General features: G+C 42.1%; 1 non-coding gene across 1 annotated transcript; it reads right to left on the reverse strand.

The window, feature by feature from the left end:
- Positions 1 to 2,114: 2,114 nt before the first annotated feature.
- LOC148574142 (small nucleolar RNA R71) lies at positions 2,115 to 2,222 on the reverse strand. The gene has a single exon (XR_015906329.1). It is a non-coding gene; the product is annotated as a small nucleolar RNA R71 (small nucleolar RNA).
- Positions 2,223 to 15,534: the final 13,312 nt, after the last annotated feature.

Raw genomic sequence — 15,534 nt, forward strand, 5'->3', positions numbered from 1 at the left:
GAGTTTTTAAGAATGGATTCTAGAGTTTCATGATGATTTGTTGAAGTCTGGCTAGCTGTGAAGCCATGTCTAATCTTTTGATTTCTATCAATCTTGCTGTTGAACGTAATGATTTGCTAAAGCTTGGCTGGCCATTGGCCATGTCTAGTGTTTTGGACCGAAGCTTTCACTGAAAGCTTGGCTGGCTAGTAAGCCATGTCTAATTCCTGGACCGAAGTTTTAGACTAACATTACATGATTCCTGGAATTCTCATTATGAATTTTGAAGTCCTTTTTCTCTTTTTCCACTTAATTTTCGAAAAATTACAAAAAAAATCACAAAAAAAACTTATAAAATCATAAAAACCAAATATATTTTGTGTTTCTTGTTAGAGTCAAGTGTCAATTTTTAAGTTTGGTGTCAATTGCATGTCTTTATTCTTCTTGCATTTTTCGAATATATGCATTATGTTCTTCATTGATCTTCAAGTTGTTCTTGATGATTTCATTGCTCTGATCTTTAATTTCTCTTCTTTTGTGTCTTTTGTTGTTTCTCATATGCATTTTCAAATTGTTATAGTCCTTAGTATACAAACTTCTAAGTTTGGTGTCTTGCATGCATTGCTTATTTGATCTTAGTTGCATTTTTTATTGCTTCTCATCATTAAAAACTCAAAAAATTTTTAAAATTGTGTCTTTTCAAGTCAATAACACAGAGAATTGAAGATTCAGAACATTCAGCAGAGGAATTACAGAGAAAGAGCTGGGCATTCAAAATGCCCAGTGAGGAAGGAAAACTGGCATTTAAACGCCAGCCATGGTACCTGGCTGGGCGTTAAACGCCCAAAAAGGTAGCATTTTGGGCGTTTAACGCCAGGAGGACACTAGAGGGAAGATTTTGTTTTTAATTCAAATCTTTTTCAAATTTTCATAATTTTTCAAAATCAAATTTTTTTCAAATCATATCTTTTCAATTATATCTTTTCAAAATCAATTTCTTTTCAATTTTTTATTTATTACTATTTTCGAAAATCCTTGCCACAATTAGTGATTTAATTCAAAATTTTCCAGTTGTTATTTGCCTATTAAGAAAGGATCAAAAGTTTTTATTCTAGAATCATATCTTTTAATTTCTTGTTGGTCAAGTAATCAACTTTAATTTTAAAAACTTTCTTGTTTTAAATTTGATTCTCAATCATATCTTCTCAATCATGTCTTTTCAATCACATCTTTTTCAAAATTAAGTTTCAATCATATCTTTTTTATTTCTAATTTCAAAATCTTTTTCAAAAATCACTTAATTTTTTTCCCAATCATAGTTTTCGAAAATCATTTACCAAATTTTAAAAATTTCTCTTAATTATTTCAAAATCTTTTTACTTTATTTTCGAAAATTCTTCCCCTCTTCTCACATCCTTCTATTTATGGACTAACACTCTTCCTCAATGTACAATTCAAACTCTATCCCTCTTGATAAGTTCGAATTCTTTCTTCTCTACCTTCTCCTTCTATTCTTCTTTACCTCTGACACCTCAAGGAATCTCTATATTGTGACATAGAGGATTCCATATTTTTTTCTCCTCTCTTTTCATATGAGCAGGAGCAAGGACAAGGGCATTCTTGTTGTAGCTGATCCTGAACCTAAAAGGACCTTGAAGAGAAAGCTAAGAGAAGCTAAAGTACAACTCTCTGAAGAGGACCTAACAGAACTTTTCAAACAAGAAGAAGCCATGGCAGCCGAAAATAACAACAATGCCAACAATGCAAGGAAGGTGCTTGGTGACTTTACTGCACCTACTCCCGACTTCTATGGGAGAAGCATCTCAATCCCTGCCATTGCAGCAAACAACTTTGAGCTTAAGCCTCAATTAGTTTCTCTAATGCAACAGAATTGCAAGTTTTATGGACTTCCATTGGAAGATCCTCATCAGTTCTTAGCTGAATTCTTGCAAATCTGTGACACTGTCAAGACCAATGGGGTTGATCCCGAGGTCTATAGACTTATGCATTTTCCCTTTGCTGTAAGAGATAGAGCTAGAACATGGTTGGATTCACAACCTAAAGAAAGCCTGAACTCTTAGGAAAAGCTAGTCAATGCCTTCTTGGAAAAATTCTTTCCACCTCAAAAATTGAGCAAGCTTAGAGTGGAAGTCCAAACCTTTAGACAGAAGGAAGGTGAATCCCTCTATGATGCCTGGGAAAGATACAAGCAATTGATCAGAAGGTGTCCTTCTGACATGCTTTCAAAATAGAGCATCATAGGTATTTTCTATGATGGTCTATCTGAACTGTCCAAGATGTCATTGGATAGCTCTGCTGGAGGATCTCTTCATCTGAAGAAGACGCCTGCAGAAGCTCAGGAACTCATTGAAATGGTTGCAAATAACCAATTCATGTACACTTCTGAAAGGAATCCTGTGAATAATGGGACAAATCAGAAGAAAGGAGTTCTTGAGATTGATACTCTGAATGCCATATTAGCTCAGAACAAAATATTGACTCAATAAGTCAATATGATTTCTCAGAGTCTATCTGGAATGCAAGCAGCAACAGGCAGTACCAAAGAAGCTTCATCTGAAGAAGAAGCTTATGATCCTGAGAACCCAGCAATGGAAGAGGTGAATTACATGGGAGAATCCTATGGAAGAACCTATAATCCTTCATGGAAAAATCATCCAAACCTCTCATGGAAGGATCAACAGAGGCCTCAACAAGGCTTCAACAACAATAATGGTGGAAGAAATAGGTTTAGCAATAGAAAGCCTTTTCCATCATCTTCTCAGCAACAAATAGAGAATTCTAAGCAGAGCCACTCTAACTTAGCAATTGTAGTCTTTGATCTAATTAAAACCACTCAAAGTTTCATGACTGAAATAAGGTCCTCCATTAGAAATTTGGAGGCACATGTGGGTCAGCTGAGCAAGAAAGTTATTGAACTCCCTCCTAGTACTCTTCCAAGGAATACAGAAGAGAATCCAAAAGGAGAGTGCAAGGCCATCAACCTAACCCACACGACCGAACCTGGAGAGGAGGAAGAGGCAGTGATCTCCACTGAGGAAGACCTCAATGGACGTCCACTGGCCTCCAAGGAGTTCCCTAATGAGGAACCATGCGAATCTGAGGCTCACACTGAGACCATAGAGATTCCATTGAATTTACTTTTGCCATTCATGAGCTCTGATGAGTATTCTTCCTCTTAAGAGGATGAAGATGTTACTAAAGAATAAGTTGCTAAGTACCTTGGAGCAATCATGAAGCTAAATACCAAGTTATTTGGTAATGAGACTTGGGAGGATGAACCCCCCTTGCTCACCAAAGAACTGGATGACTTGACTAGGCAAAAAATACCTCTGAAGAGACAAGATCCTGGAAAGTTCTCAATATCTTGTACCATAGGCACCATGACCCTTGAGAAGGCTCTGTGTGACCTAGGGTCAAGCATAAACTTCATGCCTCTCTTTGTAATGGAGAAGCTAGGAATCCTTGAGGTACAAGCTGTAAGAATCTCACTAGAGATGGCAGAAAATTAAAGAAAACAGGCTTATGGACTTGTAGAGGATGTCTTGGTAAAGGTTGAAGACCACTACATCCCTGCTGATTTCATAATCCTAGACACTGGGAAGTGTATGGATGAATCCATCATTTTTGGCAGACCCTTCCTAGCCACAGCAAAAGCTGTGATTGATGTTGATAGAGGAGAACTGGTCCTTCAAGTGAATGAGGACTCCCTTGTGTTTAAAGATCAAGGATATCCCTCTGTAACCATGGAGAGGAAGCATGAAAAGCTTCTCTCAATGCAGAGTCAAACAAAATCCCCACATTCAAACTCTAAGTTTGGTGTTGGGAGGCCACAACCAAACTCTAAGTTTGGTGTTGAGAGGCCATCATCATGCTCTGAGTATCTGTGAGGCTCCATGAGAGCCCACTATCAAGCTAGTGACATTAAAGAAGCGCTTGTTGGGAGGCAACCCAATTTTACTTATCTATGTTAAATTTCTATTTTCAATTGTTATTTTATGTTTTCTATAGGTTGATGATCATGTGAAGTCACAAAAATAATTGAAAAAGCAAAAACAAACTGAAAAACATAATGAAAAATAGCACACCCTGGAGGAGAAGCCTACTGGCATTTAAACGCCAGTAAGGGCAGTAGAATGGGCATTAAACGCCCAGTCTGGCACCATTCTGGGCGTTTAACGCCAGAAATGGGCACCAGACTGGCGTTTAATGCCAGAAAAGGGCAAGAAGCTGGCGTTAAACGCCAGAAATGGGCAGCAACCTGGCGTTTAACGCCAGGATTGGCAGCAGAGGGCGTTTTGCATGCCTAATTGGTACAGGGATGAGAAATCCTTGACACCTCAGGATCTGTGGACCCCACAGGATCTCCACCAACCTCAACTCACTCTCTCTCTTCTTCACACCTTTTCATAATACTCTCCCCCAAATACCCTTCACCAATCAACTCAATACCTCTTCCCAAAAACCCCTCACCTATCAAATCCTACCCTTTTCTCCATAAACCCTTCACCAATCCACATCCATCCATCATAAACACCACCTACCTCACCATTCATATTCAAACCACTTTCCCTCCTAAACCCACTCATACATGGCCGAATCTTACCCTCTCCCCACTCCTATATAAAATCATCTTCACCCCTTCATTTTCACACATCTTAAACACTACTTCTCCCCCTTGGCCGAAATACTAACTCCCCTTCATCTCCTCTATTTCTTCTTCCTCTACTCTCTTCATTCTTCTTTTGCTCGAGGACGAGCAAACCTTCTAAGTTTGGTGTGGTAAAAACGTTGCTTTTTGTTTTTCCATAACCATTTATGGCACCAAAGGCCGGAGAAACCTCTAGAAAGAGGAAAGGGAAGGCAAAAGCTTCCACCTCCGAATCATGGGAGATGGAGAGATTCATCTCAAGGGTGCATCAAGACCACTTCTTTGAAGTTGTGGCCAAGAAGAAAGTGATTCCTATTCCGAGGGTTACCTGAAACTGTAGGTCGATCTCGGATGAGATCTTCTGTACTGGTCGGAGATGACGTGCCCGGCTGGTGGGTGGCGGCCGGAGCTGTCGTGTCCGACTTGTTGGACTAGCTAAGCTGCTGATCCTTTGTCACCGGAGGGTGGTGGTACCTGCAAGAGATTCCGATGCTTAAGTTAGCAAAGGTATTAACAGGTTTTTAATAGAATCAGAGTATGAGTTATACCTGGGTGCTCTAGTGTATTTATAGTAGTGAGAAGTGACCTTCTTAGATAAGATAAGTTAGTTATCTTATCTTATCTTTGGGTGAGGTCAGCTTATCTTCAACGGAACCGCCCTTCTCTCTGTAGGCTTGAGCCGCCCTCAAATTTGGGCTGTGTTCCTTGAGTTGGGCCCTTTTTGGGCTTTCCTATCGATTTGGCCGACCTCTTTTGGAGAGAGGTCGGATAGTCTGACCTGAAGAGGTCGGTCGCTTTATCTCCAATCATCCCAAGTCGGATAGCTCGACTCAGGGTATGAACAGTGCCCCTGCTTGAGCTCGGTCTTTTTGTTGAGGTCGAGTCCTTGACTTCGGTCCCTTTCTAGTGAAACCGAACTCAAGCATTTTGTCGATACCTTTCTTTGTTGAGCCTTTTTGAATGCGGAACGTTTTTCCTTTAAAAGCACGCGCTTTTATATCAACGCTTTGGGAACGTGCGAGGGTTTAATGCCCTCATTAATTGACTTCAAATGCCCCGTTTCCTTTGGTTTGAATTTTTCCATCAGAAACGGTTTCTCTTATTCATTTCCCTTCGTAACCTCTCCCTTTTCTCTCTCATTTTCTGTTTTTCCCTAGATTTTCACAGTTTCTTCCTGAGACGCCTGCTCTACTAGCGCTTTCTGTGGAAAAAACAAGAGTGATTCTGGGTTTCTCCCTTCATCCTCTTCTGGCGAATTTTTTCCGTTCGAGGGTTGACTCTGTCGCTTCTTGCTCCTCCGCTTCCTTTCGAGGTTTTCTCTTATTTTCCAGGTTCGATTTTTTCCTCCTTTTTTCTCGTTTGATGAGTGCCGAGACGTAAGCTGTAGAAATTTCCTGAAGCCTTGCTTTGTTACTGCCTCCAAAGGATGCCCCAGGATTTTGGTTTGATTCTTGGGGTTTTCCTTTTCTGCTTGTTTGCCTGTATCATATTAGTCGAGTCGTTTTGCCCCTTGTCCAAGATGCTTTTTAGTAATCCAATCTTCTTTTCTTATTCTAGGATTAGTCGGCCTCATGTCTTCTCGCAATAACATTGTAGAGATGTCTTCCAAAGTTCCCGAGGGAATGTCCGATTGGCTGGACTCCCTTGTCCTAATGTGTGTCTCTGTCGTGGATGCTGAATTTTGTGTAGAGCTGAGGAAACGTCATAGGATCTGTGGTAACAGTGCTCGGGAGAGGGATTATGAACTTGTAGCTCCTGACTCTGATGAGAGGGCTTGTTTTCTTACTTTCTTCGCGGGGGAGCGTCCCTTCTTCTACGCCTATGAATATTTCTTCAGCCAGTTAGATGTTACTTTTCCTTTTACTGCTTTCGAGACCGACTTGTTGTGGTCATGTAACATTGCTCCATCCCAGCTTCATCCGAATTCCTGGGGTTTTATCAAGATATTTCAACTTCTTTGCCAAGAGTTAGGCATAACACATTCTCAAACTCTTTTCCTCTATCTTTTTGTCTCGGCCAAGCCCGGGGGTTCTTCCAAAAAGAAAGCTTCCTGGGTTTCTTTCAGATCGGCCCAGGGGCATAAAGTTGTTGCCATGTATAATGAGTCTTTTAAAGATTTTAAGAATTATTTCTTCCAAGTCCGTGCTGTTGAGGGGGTCCGCCCCTTTTTTTCTTGATGAGAATGATGAGCCTGCTTTTCCTCTAAAGTGGCAAAAGAATGTGAGAGTGCCACGTTATACATGGGAGATGCTTAATGAGGTTGAGCGGGCTTTTGTGGTTGTTCTTGAAGATTTGTGGGGGGAACCACCCCATTTGGAAACAAAAAGATTCTTGAGTGATCCATCTTTGGTTTGAACTGCTTTGGGTACTATCTAACTTGTTTCTATATTTGTTTCTGAGTTTTTCTTCTCCTATGTTATAACTCATCATTGTGGTTGATTCTGTATTTTCAGAGATGTCGAAAAATAATGATTCCATGAAGGCCTACAAGAAGGCGAAAAAGGCTGCTGCTGCTCAAAACATCTCGGCCAAGGCAGACGGGGATGGATCTTCTCAGGTTCAAGTGAAGCCGCTCGTGCCGGGTTCTCCTAGGCCGAGGAAGGTGATCCTCACTCCTCGGGTTCGTCTGGCTTAGCCTCCTCAATCTTCTGCCATTGCTTCTGGTGCTCCTCCTAACAAGAAGCAAAAAACAATTGAGCCTTTCAACCTTGATGCCCCTGATTTTGATGCGATCGAGTTCGTAGATCAGCAAATTGGTCCCTTTGGTGCCCTTCCTATAGATGATAGGTCGCTCCTTCGCCATCTGGACTTTACAACTCGAAGTAGTGTTAGGATGGCATATGTGGGGGCTGCCCTATACCAAACTGCTCAAAATCTTCCTCTCCATGCCACCAAAGCCTTTATGGAAGAGGCAAAACGGGAGTTTGATCGGATGAAGGGCCTGAAAGAGGAGCTTGAAGCAAAGGTAGCCAAGCTGGAGAAGGATCTGGAGAACGAGAAGGCGAGTTTCCTTTCTCTGGCGGCTTCTGTGAGGCTGGCCGAGGACACGGCTCTGAGGCATAAGGACAGCTATGTGACATCTTATCGGGAGGTGGTACGCCTGAGGGAGGAGTTGGAGAATGCCCAAGCTGATTATTCCGAGCTCCAAGGTCATCTTGTTGGCAGCGTAACTGCTGCCTATGAGAACTTGAGGGAGCAGGTTCGGATTATTGCTCCCGAGGCCGATCTTACTCTCTTCAGCCTGGATAATGTTGTGAGGGATGGTAAGATTGTCCCTGATGACCAGGATGATGATGATGTTGAACCTCCCCCTGTGTCTTCTGCCAAAGTGTCGACCTCTTCAGTTCCTCCAGTTGTGTCTGATCCAGATTGCCAGATTCTGAACTGGGATGATGGAATCGTGGATGCTGTGCCTATTTAGACTCGCCCTCCCTCTCCTCGTACTGATGCTACCGAGAGGGCTCCTGATCTTTGCTGATTTCTCTTCGGGTATTTGTGTAGTTGGCCCGGCTTGTGGGCTTTTAAACTCTTTATGTGTAATTTGAATGTTTTGCTTGACTGTGGATACTCCTTTGGGTTGCTTGCCTAGCAACTTTTGTTTTGAAAAACAACAAGTAGTTTTCAAGCTTTTGGGCCTGACCCTGAAGCTCGTTATAATATTGGATTTTATCATGCTCGTTTGCGCTTATCTTAGCACTTGTTGCTTGTTGGTTGGATCCTTTGAGATCGTGGATGTGGGGGATCCAACTTGTTTCTCGGTTTTCTCGCTCTTGCTTTGTATTTCTAGCAATCCGTAACCGATTTCTTTACGTTGGTCCTCTTTCCCATTACTTTTGCAGTCCTCTTTCTTGGACCCTTGCTAGCTCTCTTTCAGGGACTTCTTTTATAATTTGTTTGTAGGAGGTCGACTTCTTTATGTCATCTTCTTTTAAGTTATTTCGGTAATCCTCTTTCTTGGACCTTTGTCAGGTCTCTTTCAGGGATTACTTTTATAACTTATTCGTTGTAGGAGACCGACTTCTTTATGTCGATTTCTTCTAAGTTATTTCGTAATCCTCTTTCTTGGACCTTTGTCAGGTCTCTTTCAGGGATTACTTTTATAACTTGTTTTGTTGTAGGGGACCGACTTTTTTATGTCGATTTCTTCTAAGTTATTTCGTAATCCTCTTTCTTGGACCTTTGTCAGGTCTATTTCAGGGATTACTTTTATAACTTGTTTTGTTGTAGGGGACCAACTTTTTTATGTCGATTTCTTCTAAGTTATTTCGTAATCCTCTTTCTTGGACCTTTGTCAGGTCTCTTTCAGGGATTACTTTTATAACTTGTTTTGTTGTAGGGGACCGACTTCTTTATGTTGATCTCTTCTATTTTATTTCGTAATCCTCTTTCTTGGACCTTTGTTAGGTCTCTTTCAGGGATTACTTTTATAACTTGTTTTGTAGGAAACTGACTTCGTTAGGTCGATCTCTTCTAAGTTATTTCGTAATCCTCTTTCTTGGACCTTTGTCAGGTCTCTTTTAGGGATTACTTTTATAACTTATTTTGTTGTAAGGGACCGACTTTTTTATGTTGATTTCTTCTAAGTTATTTCGTAATCCTCTTTCTTGGACCTTTGTCAGGTCTATTTCAGAGATTACTTTTATAACTTGTTTTGTTGTAGGGGACCAACTTTTTTATGTCGATTTCTTCTAAGTTATTTCGTAATCCTCTTTCTTGGACCTTTGTCAGGTCTCTTTCAGGGATTACTTTTATAACTTGTTTTGTTGTAGGGGACCGACTTCTTTATGTTGATCTCTTCTATTTTATTTCGTAATCCTCTTTCTTGGACCTTCGTTAGGTCTCTTTCAGGGATTACTTTTATAACTTGTTTTGTAGGAAACTGACTTCGTTAGGTCGATCTCTTCTAAGTTATTTCGTAATCCTCTTTCTTGGACCTTTGTCAGGTCTCTTTTAGGGATTACTTTTATAACTTGTTTTGTAGGAAACTGACTTCGTTAGGTCGATCTCTTCTAAGTTATAGCAATTCCTCTTTTATAGGGTTGACAGACCTCTTTCCCGGGATTTGCTGATAACTTGGGTTGACTTGGTCCGACTTCTCAATGTCGGCCAGTCTTTAAGTTATTATTTAGCAATCCATAAGACCTCCTCAGGTTCTTTTTTGGATTACTTTCGATAACTTCTTGCATTATTCTGTGTTCATCTTTGCCGATTTGTAGAAGGTGATTTCTGTCTTTGTTTGGTCGACCTTTAGATGAATCGCGTTTTCATCTTTATTGGTCTTCCATTGTGATCGTGCAGTGAATCTATTTTTCACTTTCTTCCGATCTGTTGCTTTATGATCGGCCGATGAATGCTTCAGATTAATGCATCTTGAGAATTTGTAGAATATCTAAAATATATTTTATTCAAAAGAAAATGAAAATATATACATGCGGGAGTTTTTCATTTCTTTAAGTCGAATAATTTCTAGATCTCAACTTGGTGCCTCATTAAAAAACCTTTTCAGGAAAAAGAGTGCATCCTATGACGAGATCTTCTAGCTATAGTACCTTCTTAGGTTGCAAGCGTGCCATGATCTGGGGAGCTCTCGTCCCTCGAGTTCGGACAGTCTGTAGTAGCCCTTTCCTAGTACTTCTGTAACTCGGTAGGGTCCTTTCCAGTTTACTGCCAGCTTTCCTTCTCCAAGTCGAGTTGTTCCAATATCATTTCGAATTAGGATGAGATCATTCTCAACGAAACTTCTTGGAACTACCCTCTGATTATACCTCGAAGCCATTCGGCGCTTTAGCGCTTCTTCCTTGATCCGAGCTCTTTCTTGGATTTTTGGAAGTAGGTCGAGCTCTTATCTTTGAAGCTGAGAGTTGGCTTGTTCATTGTAGTGGACCACTCTAGGGGACCCTTCCTCGGCCTCTACTGGGATCATTGCCTCCACTCCATACGCTAATCGGAACGGTGATTTGTTTGTGGTGGAATGTGGCGTGGTTCGATATGCCCATAGGACCTGTCGAAGTTCTTCAGCCCAAGCTCCCTTCGCATCTTGTAGTCTCCATTTCAACCCAGCCAATATGACTTTGTTGGCAGCTTTAGCTTGCCCATTGGCTTGAGGATGTTCGACGGATGTGAACTGGTACTTTATGTTTAAGTCGGCTACTAATTTCCTGAAGCCTGCATCTGTGAATTGAGTGCCATTGTCTGTGGTGATGGAGTATGGAACCCCAAACCTTGTGACAATGTTCCTATATAGGAATCTCCGGCTTCTTTGAACAGTGGCGTTGGTTAGGGGCTCTGCCTCAATCCACTTTGTGAAATAGTCTACTCCTACTATGAGGAATTTGACTTGTCCTGATTCCTGGGGAAAGGGTCCGAGAAGATCGAGTCCCCATTTTGCAAATGGCCAAGGCGAAGTTACCTGATGAGTTCTTCTGGCGGGGCGATGTGAAAGTTGGCATGTTTCTGGCATGGGGGACATGTGTTTACGAATTTTGTAGCTTCCTTTTGTAGAGTTGGCCAGTAAAATCCCGCCCGAAGTACCTTTTTGGTGAGAGCTTGTGCCCCGAGATGATTGCCACAAATACCGCTGTGTACTTCCTCTAAATCTTCCCTTGTGTTAGAGGTCGGCATACATTTTAATAATGGTATTGAAATCCCTCTTTTGTATAGGGTGTTGTTTATGATAGTGTAGTACTGAGCCTCCTGTTTTAACCCTTTTGCTTCCTTCTCATTTGCGGGGAGTGTTTCTTCTTGGAGGTAATTAATTATAGGGGTCATCCATCCTTGATCCTGACTTGTTATAGCTAGGACTTTTTCTGCTTCCGAGATTGACGGGTTCTGTAGCATTTCCTGGATGAGGCTTCTATTGTTACCCCCTGGTTTGGTGCTGGCTAGTTTTGAGAGTGCATCAGCTCGGGCATTTTGTTCGCGGGTATGTGGCAGATCTTATATTCCCCGAGTTGTCCGAGCTGTTCTTTGGTTATATCCAAATACTTTTTCATGGTGGGATCTTTGGCTTGCTAACTCCCTGTTATCTGTGAGGTGACTACTTTTGAGTCGCTGAAGATGTTGAGTTTTTGAGCTCCAACCTCCTTAGCCAGCTTCAAACCAGCTAGTAACTCCTCATATTCTGCCTGGTTGTTTGAAGCCGGAAACCCAAATTTGAGGGAAAGCTCAACTTGGGTTCCTTGGTTGCTTTCTATTATCACACCTGCGCCGCTTCCAGTCTTATTTGAAGACCCGTCCACGTAGAGATTCCATTCTGTGGGGGTTTTCCGGGTATCTGTGAATTCTGCAATGAAGTCGGCCAAGTATTGTGATTTGATGGCTGTCCGAGCTTCGTATTGGAGGTCGAACTCGGATAACTCGACTGCCCATTGTAAAATTCTGCCTGCTAGATCTATTTTTTGTAGTATCCCTTTGTGGGCTGGTCGGTCCGAACCTTAATGGTGTGGGCCTGGAAGTATGGGCGAAGTCGTCGAGATGTCAGTATGAGAGTGTAGGCGAATTTTTCTATTTTTTGGTAGTTCAGCTCGGATCCCTGCAGCGCTTTACTGATGAAATATACAGGCTGTTGCCCTTTGTCATCCTCTCGAACCAGTGCTGAGGCTACTGCCTGACTTCCTACTGCAAGATATAATACGAGTGGTTCTTCCTCTCGTGGTCGAGTTAGGATAGGCGGTTGTCCCAAGAAGTTTTTGAAATCCTGGAAGGCTTGCTCGCATTCTGTTGTCCATTCGAACTTCTTTCCTTTCCTTAGAGTGGCATAGAAAGGGAGAGATCTTATTGCTGATCCTCCTAAGAATCTGGATAAGGCTGCCAATCTCCTGTTGAGTTGTTGTACCTCTCTGACACAAGTCGGGCACTTCATGTTGAGTATAGCCTGGCATTTGTCTGGATTTGCTTCAATTCCTCTTTGTGTGAGCATGAAACCTAAGAATTTGCCCACTTCTACTGCAAAGGTGCACTTTGTGGGATTGAGTCGTATGTCATGCTTCCTTATAGTGTTGAACACTTGGGCCAGGTCGGACAATAATGTTTCTTCGCTTTGTGTCTTTATTAACATGTCGTCCACATATACTTCCATGATTTTTCCGATATAATCTGAAAAGACTTTATTCATCAGCCTTTGATAAGTAGCTCTCGCATTCTTGAGGCCGAAAGGCATCACAATGTAGCAGTAATTTTCTTTTGGCGTTAAAAACGAGGTCTTTTCTTGATCTGGTGGATACATGGGAATTTAGTTGTATCCGGAATCTGCATCCATAAACAAGAGGTATCTATATCCGGAGGAAGCATCTACCAGGGCGTCGATACTTGGGAGTGGGTAAGGATCTTTTGGGCAGGCTTGGTTGAGGTCGGTGTAGTCGGTGCACATTCGCCACTTCCCATTTGATTTTTTCACCAAGACGACGTTAGCTAGCCATAGTGGGTACTTGAATTCTCTTATGAATCCTGCCTCTAGTAGTGCTTGTACCTGTTCTTCCACGGCTTGGGATCGTTCTGGTCCAAGTTTTCTTCGTCTCTGCTGTACCGGCCGAGATCCTGGATAGACCGCCAACTTGTGGCACATTAGCTTGGGGTCTATGCCTGGCATGTCTGCAGCTTTCCATTCGAAAAGATCAACATTATCTCGCAAGAACTGTACTAGTGATTCCTTTGCCTCTCCTTTCAGGATCGTGCCAATGTTAGTCGTTTTGTCCGAGGTGTCTCCGATCTGAACTTTCTCTATTCCACCTTCGAGCTGTGGGCAGAGTTCTTCTCGTCTCTGAATTCCACCAAGCTCAATTGTATGGAACTCTTCTCCTCTGCCTCTGAGGTTTAGACTTTCATTATAACAGCGGCGTGCCATCTTTTGATCTGCTTTTATTGTAGCTATCCCTTCTGGAGTTAGAAATTTCATGCATAGATGTGGAGTTGAGACTATTGCGCCGAGTTGGTTTAGTGTTGTCCGGCCTATTAAGGCATTGTAGGCTGAACTCACATCGACCACGATGTAGTCTATCTTGAGCGTTCTGGACTGATTCCTTTTTCCGAAGGTTGTGTGTAGTGACACGTATCCCAGTGGTTGTACTAGGGTATCTCCCAGTCTAAACAGGCTGTTCGGGTATGCTCTAAGCTCTTTTTCTTCTAGGCCGAGTTTGCCGAAAGCAGTTTTGAATAAGATGTCGGCAGAACTCCCTTGGTCTATTAATGTGCGGTGGAGATTGGCGTTTGCCAGTATGATGGTGATGACCATGAGATCGTCGTGTCCTGAGATGATACCAGATGCGTCTTCTTTGGTGAACGTGATTGCAGGGATGTCGGGTGCTTCCTCCTTCCCTTCGACATGATATACTTCTTTGAGGTATCTTTTGCGGGATGATTTGGAGGTTCCACCTCCTACAAATCCTCCGTGTATCATATGGACATGTCTTTCTGGCGTGCGAGGTGATCACTAAGCTCGTCTGACGTCTTCATCTCTTCGTCTTTTTCTTTGTTCATCATCTCGGGTGGCTAGATACCGATTTAGTTTTCCTTCCCTTACTAATTTTTCTATGATGTTTTTTAAGTCAAAGCACTCGTTGGTGGAATGTTCTCGGACCCGATGATATTCACAGTACTCGTTCCGATTTCCTCCTCCTTTTTCGCCTTTGAGTGGTCGAGCTGGGGGTATCTTTTCTGTGTTACAGAATTCTTTGTAGATATCCACAAGGGACACCCAAAGAGGGGTGTAATTATGATACTTTTTAATTTTTTCGCCCGTTCGATCTTCCTTCTTCTTGGATTCTTTATCTTTATCTCGATAGGTGAAACCGGATTTCGAGGCTTCTCCAAGTCGAGAATTTTCTTCCATGTTGATGTACTTCTCTGCCCGCTCTTGTACCTCGTCTAGGGATGTGGGATATTTCTTTGATATAGATTAGCTGAAGGGTCCTTCTAGTAGGCCATTGATGAGGCCCATGATGGCAGCCTCTGTTGGTAAGCTTTGTATGTCTAGGCACGTTTTGTTGAATCTTCCATGTAGTTGCGGAGACTTTCCCGCTCTCCTTCCTTGATACCTAGTAGACTGGGGGCGTGTTTAGCCTTATCTTTTTGGATGGAGAATCTGGCCAGGAATTTTTTGGCTAGGTCGTCAAAATTGGAGATGGACTTTGGAGGTAGGTTGACGAACCATCTAATTGCTGTCTTCGTGAGAGTCGTTGGAAAAGCTTTACAGCGAACGGCGTTGATAAACCACTATTTTATGGTTTATCTTGTGCTCAATTGAGTGATTTTTATCTACTCTTTACCCACTTATTCATACTATTTGCATGGTTTTACATTTGCCTTCCTAATTATGTGCTTTGATTGAAAACATGCTTCTTTGGACTTATAATTGCTAAATATTAATCCTATCTTATTACCATAAGATGCCTTGATATGTGTGTTAAGTGATTTCAGAGATTATAGGGCAGGAATGGCTCAGAGGATAGAAAAGAAGCATGCAAAAATGGAAGGAATACAAGAAGTTGGAGAAACTGCTAAGCTGTCCAGCCTGACTTCTCTGCACTCAAACGGGTATAACTTGAGCTACAGAGGTCCAAACGATGCGGTTCTAGTTGCGTTGGAAAGATAACGTCTGGGGCTTCGATTTGATATATAATATATTATAGTTCCCTTGACGCTAGGTGACGCGACCGCGTGATCCATGCGGCCGCGTCGCAGTGACGGAAATCAGCGCATTAAAATTCGAAACCAGCGAATTCTGGACTGTTTCCGACCCAGTTCGCGTCCCAGAAAACACAGATTAGAGGCTATAAAGTAGGAAAATGCATCCATTCAAAGGAGGCTCTCATAATTCACAATTTTTAGGAGTAGATGTAGTTTTTAGAGAGAGAGGTTCTCTCCTCTCTCTTAGGATTAGGATTTAGGAT

This window comes from Arachis ipaensis, chromosome B2 (genome assembly GCF_059453495.1).
Source record: "Arachis ipaensis isolate K30076 ecotype BB chromosome B2, ASM5945349v1, whole genome shotgun sequence".
NCBI lineage: Eukaryota > Viridiplantae > Streptophyta > Magnoliopsida > Fabales > Fabaceae > Arachis > Arachis ipaensis.